The sequence below is a fragment of the Marmota flaviventris genome, chromosome 7, assembly GCF_047511675.1.
Source record: "Marmota flaviventris isolate mMarFla1 chromosome 7, mMarFla1.hap1, whole genome shotgun sequence".
In the NCBI taxonomy this organism is placed as follows: domain Eukaryota; kingdom Metazoa; phylum Chordata; class Mammalia; order Rodentia; family Sciuridae; genus Marmota; species Marmota flaviventris.
This window is the reverse complement of record NC_092504.1, coordinates 144,752,468-144,760,390: the sequence shown is the minus strand read 5'-3', so window position 1 is coordinate 144,760,390 and position 7,923 is coordinate 144,752,468. Positions and strand designations below refer to the sequence as shown.

General features: G+C 51.7%; 1 protein-coding gene across 1 annotated transcript in view; it reads left to right on the top strand.

The window, feature by feature from the left end:
- The first annotated feature begins 3,473 nt into the window (after window positions 1-3,473).
- Usp53 (ubiquitin specific peptidase 53) overlaps window positions 3,474-7,923 on the top strand; it is a 54,269-nt gene continuing 49,819 nt past the window's right edge. Inside the window, exon 1 of the mRNA XM_027952329.2 lies at window positions 3,474-3,651. The gene's annotated coding sequence lies outside the window, so the exon portion shown is untranslated. The remainder of the gene's footprint in view (window positions 3,652-7,923) is intronic.

The following is a 7,923-nucleotide window of genomic DNA, read 5'->3' as shown; positions in this document are numbered from 1 at the left end:
GCATGGAAGGCACGTGGGGCCCAGGGTGCTGCTGGTCACGGCAGCCCTTCAGGGCCTCACCCTGCTCTCTTGGTAACTGGGTATTGTGATTTTACAGAAAAAAATGAAAGAAAGTGTTATCAGCAAGCTTCCTTTCAGAAACCTGTGGTAGATACTGACATGTTGAATAAGGCATCAGTGGGTACATGTGCCACTGGAGTCGATGTCACAGGTGAATGGCACGTCCCACGGCACCACTGTCAGATGGATGATGACCAGGAGTCATCTTCCCAGAGAGAGTGAACAGTGGCCAGGTGGTCACAGGTCATGGCTGCGGCCTGGCAGAGCCCAACGGGGTTCCAGGGCAAGGAGGCTTTCCTGAGAAGCTGACGCGGAGCAGGGGGCTGTCCCAGGACCGCGTGGCTCAGTCTCAGCTTGACGTTTGGGTTGAAAGATCCTTGGCTGAGGAAGGTGCCTTGTCTGCTGTAGGCTGCTTGGCAGCACCCTGACTTCAAGCACAGCAACTTCCCCGTAGGAGAGGAGATGGCCGGCTGAGGGCTACTCAAGGACGCAGGGAGGAGGACACACAGCACTCAGCACGGGGTGCTCAGGAAGGGCAGACCCTCAGGCACTGCTGGCCTGGAAGCAATTCTGGATTTCATTCCTAACTCAGGTTACGTCCTGAGCGGTTTCAGGTGGGAGTGACACGTCCACCCTTGAGACCACTTTGCTGTGAGAGAAGGATTTAAAACCACGAGGATCAGGAGGTTCGGATTGGCACGTCATGGTCATGTCTGAAGTAGATTGAAAGTGCAGGCTTGACAAGAGCAGCCAAGGAGGAGGAGGAGGACGGCCAGAGAGGAGGACATCAGGAAGAGTGAGGTGCCGTGCCCGGGAGGGCAGCTGTGGCCGCGGTGCCCTGGCAGGGGCATCCCAGCATGAAGGCGCCTCGCTTGCCTAAGGTCCCCCTATGCTTCCCGACATCTGCCTCCACAGGAATCACGCCATGATTCCACAAGGCCTCCTCCTCCCCCTTGCCCTGGCCCCTTCACCTCTTCCCCAAGCCTGGCTCTTCCAATCACATCTCTTCCTGGCTGCCTTCAAAGACACCTGCTTCTAATCTGCAAAGCTGGAGCGTCCGCAGAAGTCCTCTACAGCAACTCTGGCCACACAGAACTCTCAGAGTCAAGAGAACTTCCACCTTTCCCCTCTCCCCACACAGACACATGTGTTAAGCCTCTGTGCCAGGCACTGGGCTGTGCCCTAGGACTGCAAGTTAAAACGAGGCTTGGTCAGGAAATACTCGCTGGCCTCCTCACTAATACATCTGGAAGAAAGGACTTTGCCTGGTGTCTAATCCCAAATTGGCCCTTCAGCCACTGCTTCTCCCTGCTGTATATCACTCGGCCCCACCCGGCTCAGTCAGGGCTTGCCACACCTTCCACTGTTGCTTCGCTCCTGAAATCACTGGTTACAGCTCTTCAGAATGGAACACTGTGCACCAGTCATTAGTGGGAGGCTGGGTCTAGCCACAGGGCAACATGCTTCCCAAAGTCTGAATTGTCATCAATCCAGAGTAGCACTAAGAGGCCTGGGGCACATCAGTGCTGGTTCGTGAACTCTGCTGGATGGCAGCTGAGCACACTGGAATGTTCTTGGCACTCCAAGGAGGTGAACTCCCTTTCATACCTCTGCTTGCACGGGGTACAAAGATTGCTCTTTATATATGTGGGTCCACCCAGTCAGGAGTTACTGAATCAACCCCCAGGCATGTCCCTCAAGGACTGACAGTAACTCTGAGAGGTGATACATTTTACGTCTACAATGTGATCTTTCTGGGAGCAACTGTGATCTAGTTAGCAGCACAGTGTCAATGTCCCATCTTTTCATCTGCTTCAGACTTTACCCTCTATATGCCTAAATTGCAGAGAACTGGTAGAAAGTTTGAAACTATATGATGAAAAAAGTGTATAGTCAGGATTTAGACAAATTGTTCATCCAGGAAACCTGAAGGTATGCGTCTGTAATCTCCAATGAGGAAGGCAGGTTGTGAAAGGCTTTATTACCCACAGTTCATATTATTTCTCAAGAGTAGAAGTGGCGATTGCTGTCAGGCACACATAAAAATGATCTAGTACAGTGTGACTATTACAATAGAAGTAAGTCCAAAAGGGGTAAAGGAAGGACAAGTTCTGAAAGGACCCGTGGAGGAGGTAAGCACTCAACCGAGACTCAAGGAACTGAGAGAACCTGCAGGATGGAATGGTTAGTGTGGAGTCCAGGGGGAAGAACGGCAGATGAAGTCGGCAGCCGGGGGCCAGATCATGAAGAGCCCTACCTGTGATGGGTGGTCAGTAAAAGCTCTGGGCAGAGGAGCATCATCATCCTATTTTTTTTATCGCAGAAAAACCATGAGGGGAATGTTGGTTGCAGTGAAGAGGGGCTTAACTGTAGGACACAGTGTGACTATTCCAATAACGCAAGGGATGAGTCAGAGGAATGATAATTGAAAGATGGAAACACTGAGTGGAGATTGGAAAGAGGGGTGGATCTGAGCCACTTGGGGAGATGAGTCAATAACACTTGCTATTAGCATAGAGGGATGAAGATGTAACGGGCACTGGTGGATTTCTGACTTGGGCATCAGGGTGCCATTATTTGAAACAGGGAATGGACTTTGGGCTGAAGATGCTGGACAGGTGTCATCAGCAAGAAGTCATGGTGAAAATGCCCAGGGCCCTCTGGGACACCAAATAAAGATACTGTTGCCTAGAGGGGTGTGGCCTGAAATGGACAGGGGAGTCCTGCTTGCACAGGACAAGAGCAGAGGAGGTCCTAGAGGGAGAAGAGTGCCCAAGCAGACCTAAGGGGCAGTATTAAGCAGCTTCAGCATGTAGTACTGGGGCTAAGGTCACGTGGAAATGGACACCACAAGCAGGGGCTATGGAGCAGGAAGGGAAGCATTAGGGAAGCAGAGAACGCAGGCTTCCAAACGCCGGGGAAGTCCCTCTACAGCTGTCACAGCTCCAGGACAGGGCAAGTCACCTTAGGCGGCTGGAAGGACAGCAGAGCAGGTCCTCCCCCCAGGGCTGTAACAGCTCCCGGACATGGTAGGTGCTCCCACAGTAGTCTCCTTCGGAGTCCAGCTCAGGGAGGGCCGCCGCCTCTTCAGTTGCCTCATCCAACCGCACCAAGTCCCGACACCAGGAACCGGGCGTGGGCGTGCCAGGGCGAGGGGCGGAGCGACGAGGTAGGCGTGGGGAGCTTGGAGGCGGGGCGACGCGGCCGCTGCAGACGTCCGGGACAGGGCGTGGGCGGGGCGACGTGGGTGGGCGGGGCGGCGCGGCGATGCGGACGCTGGGAACGTCACGCGGGCGGGGCGGGGCGCCCCTGTGGGCGGGGCGAGCGTGAGGGGCGGGACCCCGGGGTGGGGCGAGCCCGGAGGGCGGGGCCGGCGCTGGGACCTGTGGGCGCAGGTGTCGCTTCGGCGGCAGGCTGTGCTTCAGCGCGTGCGCAGGCGGCGGGCGGCGCGGGGCGGCTCCGGGAGACTCCGGGAACTCCGGGAGGCAGAGCGGCTGGTGCGGTGCGGTGGGCTCCAGCGGCGGCTCTGCGGGACCGGGGCCACGCTCCACCTGCGCCTCACCTCCTGGCGCCCGGCTCGCGGCGCTCACGGTAGGTCTCAGGACGCGCCGGAGAGACCCGGGCCCGCGGGACGCTGGTCTGGCCGGGCCCGGCCCGCAGCCTCGCCCTCCCTCCCTCCCGTCCTCCGCTCCCGGGCCTCCCCGGCCTCCCGCTGGCGGGTCGGGTCCAGCCCTGTCCGGCCGGCAGCCTCGCCCTCCCTCCCCACCGTCCTCCGCTCCCGGGCCTCCCGGGCCTCCCCGGCCTCCCGCTGGCGGGTCGGGTCCAGTCCTGTCCGGCCCGCAGCCTCGCCCTCCCTCCCGACCGTCCTCCGCTCCCGGGCCTCCCGGGCCTCCCCGGCCTCCCGCTGGCGGGACGCGGTCCATCCCTGTCCGGCCCGCAGCCTCGCCCTCCCTCCCCACCGTCCTCCGCTCCCGGGCCTCCCGGCCTCCCGCTGGCGGGTCGGGTCCAGCCCTGTCCGGGCCGCAGCCTCCTCCCGCTGGCGGCCGGCGGCGCTCACCTGCGTGCGGCTCGCACAGGTGCGGCGGCCTCGAGGGCGTCCGGTTCCGCGGCGGCCAGGGCCTCTCCCTGCGCCGTGGGCGAGGTTCCGCGGCTCCCAGGGGAGGGGGTGTCGCTCCCGGGGGATTTCGGGGCCATTCTGCTGCAGTCGGCGTCCTGCGGTTTAGGAAGTTGAGACTGCGGTCTGTCTGGCCGTCCTTTTAAGAAGCCTTGCTGGTTTTCACCGCTTAAAAGGAGTAACCGAGCTGACAGTTCTGATTGAGATGAACTTCTGCTTGAGTAAACTGATGCTTACTTATTCAGCTTTATTTTTTGCCCTTTTCCATTCCACGATGATGGTGTAGGCTGCCCAGAAATTAGAAGAGAAAAATGAGCAACACTTACTCTGCAAGTAACATAGGCTTTATCTGCTGTTGTAAGAACTTCAAGTAGATTCACTGTAGGTAGGACTTACAGTCTGAAAGACAAGATTTTTGTGTAATATTTTAGAAGCTTTTGAAATGAGCTATTTTAAAACAATCTGTGGAGGTTTGTCATTACTGGTCATAAGCTGTGAAGGTGATTTAAAAGTTCATGAGTCACACTAACTGGGAGTTGGGTAGTTCTACAAGTGCAAAAAAGAAGAGACCAGGAACAGGTCTTTCCTTCTCCCTATGTATTTTCTTAAAAAATGGTTTATTTCCCTGAAAGATGCAAAAAATAGTTTTTTAAAAATTCCTCTTTTAATGGTATCACACTTTTCTACCTAGTTTATTCTTTCCCATAAAAGTCATAGTACTCTTAAGATTTCAGCATGTACTGTGACTCAAGATTTTTCACATGGTTTGGTTTCAAATGTTACACTGTATGTGTTCAAGAAATACAGTTTTGGTACCCATAGCTTGGAAGTTTGTTTCAGGAAGACACATTTGCAAAGAACTGTTTAGCTGGGTGCAGTGCTGTACACCTGTAATCCCAGTGGCTTGGTAGGCTGAGGCAGCAGGGTCTCAAGTTCAAAGCCAGTCTCAGCAACTTAGCTACTCGGTGAGATCCTGTCTCTAAAGTTAAAAAAAGAAAAAAGAAAAGGCTAAGAATGGGCTCAGTGGTTAAATGCCCCTGGGTTAAATTCCTGGGTACCAAACAACAACAATAACAACAACAAAAACACTTTTTATCTGTTTTAAGAAGCCAAGATCAGAGTCACTTTCCTGCTGGGACTTCTTGGAACCTTCTGAAATAGGGGAAGCATCCCTTTAACTCAGCTTCCCCCAAATGAATTTTTCTTTAGAGTAGTGGGTTAAGCTATCCTACAGAGATATTTAGCTACTAAAATACCTGCCAGATACTGTGGCTGGACAGCCTTAACTGAAGGTGCTGCTTAATTATAGACTTAGGGAAAGCTGGGCAGCTCCGAGTTGCACCAGGAGCACTCTGCAGCTGGGTTGGTGCTCCTGTTTGTAGCCCTGGTTTCAGGAAGGAAGTTAGATACGATGGACATCATCTTTGAGGAGCAGTATAGATGTTAGTGGTAATACAAATGTAGCATTAATTTACCGTTATTAATTTGGTACTGATAAAGTGATTTTAGAAATGATTTTAGTATATGCACATAATAGGAACAAGAGATGGCTGCAGCTTTTCCACATTTAAAACCTTTAGGGCTACTTAAATGTCCTGACCTTGGCAAGCTGTCACAGGCTCTATTAATAATAGGAATTCTAAGATCCTACATACACGGAATGTGTAGGCAAAAAGTATTTGCACTTTTTACCATTTAATTCAAATCATCTATCAGTTTGCCCATGATTACAACTGTGGTCATTGGTCAGAATCAAATTTTGATATATTTGTTTTTATGTGTGACCTGATGATTTGTCCTTTTTTTTTTTTTTTTTTTTTAAACCCTATGAATCTTACTTTATGCATCTAGAAACATTGTTCAGAGGAGGCCTTCTTGGACCACACAGTGTCTGTGTCAGGAGCAAAGGCTATAAGCTTTGGCCTGAGGTTGAAGAATCTTTGTTCTATATGGAACTTCAGAAAAGTTGCTTCATACTTGTAATTCAGCAGAAAACAAGGCTTTATTGCAACACAAATCACATTTCTCTATCTTTGCTTTAATGAACAAAATAGTTATCTGGGATGTCATAATATGAAAATAATTACGTTAGTTTTCTAATTTATACATTTTGACCTGCAAAGAAAAAAAAAAGGAACTTTTAAGAATATTGTTCTTTTGGAAGTTATTTCTTATCTGCTGTGATTTTCCAGGCTAGCAGTTTATGGAATGAACGTCTAGCAACCCACTGTGGTGTGCTAGGCACAGTGGGAGGCACGAGAAATTCAGGTATTAATAGGACAATGGAATTAGTCCTGAGTAAGAATCCTTCCTTCTCTAAGTCTCATCTCTGGCTGTTCTCAACCTTCCCAATTACATTGAGCTTTTGAAGGTAAAAGGGTCTTTCCTCTTCTACCCCGGCTGTTGTGGGATTCTGCTGCCCCTGTTGCAGAGGGCACGTTACCTCTCCTGCTCGCCTCTGAACTCTGTGTGTCCTTTGTCAGAGATTTATCCCATGTTGCGGCAGAGTGAGGACAGCAAGTACAAGCATCTCAAGATAGGTGGACTGTGGCTCCAGGGGCCAGGGACATGGGGCCGTGGCAAGCAGGGCCAGCACTGTCTTTCTGATGTATTAGCTTCTGACGTTTCAGTCACTGTCCCTTTCTCCTTAGTCCAAGAATCTTGTAAACCTTGATTTGAAATAGTAAACAGAATGAAGTGAAGGTTTCCCAGACTTTCATTTTGTAAGTTAGGGTCTTGCATATGTTAAATTTTCTTAAAGTGAGATAGTTCCGTGAACAAAATTGCTTATATCTACTGAGAACTGCTTACACATTTTAATATCAAGAAATTGACACTTTGTTGAATATAGACTTAAAGCTATAGTTAAGTTTGAGATTTAAGGAAATGGAGAAAGATAGAAAAATGAGACAAAATATAATACAGCTCTCTTTTCAAATCTTTGGGTCTACTGTTAAACTCATTATGCATTGAAGATAGCATTGTTATGATCAGCTCATGTTTGCTGAGTGCCTCCTGTGTTTGGGGTGCTCGTGGTATTTTACACATGGTTTGTGAGGGTCATAGTAACGGTGGGTACTTTCCGCGTGGAATGTGATCCCGGGTGAGGAAGCTGTGGACGTGTAGTGGTGGAGTGGCTGGGCAGGGTGTTGTGTGGCAGGAAGCCGTGTCAGAGGGAGCCTCAGTCGTGGGGTTGTGAGGTCTGTGTGGGACATGGGTCCAGCTTGTCAGCCCACTGGTATTCTTGCCATCCGATTCTGCTGTGACCATGCCTACACTGGCCTCCTGCACTGTCAGCTAGTGCCCACTCCCAGCAGCCTCCCAGGCTTGGGTGGGCAGGTTGCTGGAGCCCCGAGTCCCTCCTGTGGTGTTGCCACGGAGCAGGTGTCTGCACCGCTGCCTCCTCAGTGGAGCCCAAGGCCCAGCTGCTGGGCGACGCTGACTGCCCTGTGCCTGCGCCTGAGTGCCTGCGCATCCTGGCAACACTGACTTTGAGAAGGTCTGTTGGAGATTTCTCCTTACCTCCTGAGCTTCGTTCAGTAACTGTCTGCAAGTACTTAGCCTGTGCCGTGTGTTGTGCTAGGTGCTGGGATTTGCCTTATGTCCTAAGAGGATTGAGCGGAGAGGCAACAAGAAACGAGATCAGCTAGCTACATAGGAAGGTGCCGAGCAGCAAGAAATGTAAAGTGCTGGTGATCGCGAGCATGAGGGGTTGAGCATGGTGACCCCAGTTTTGAATAGGTGGGCTG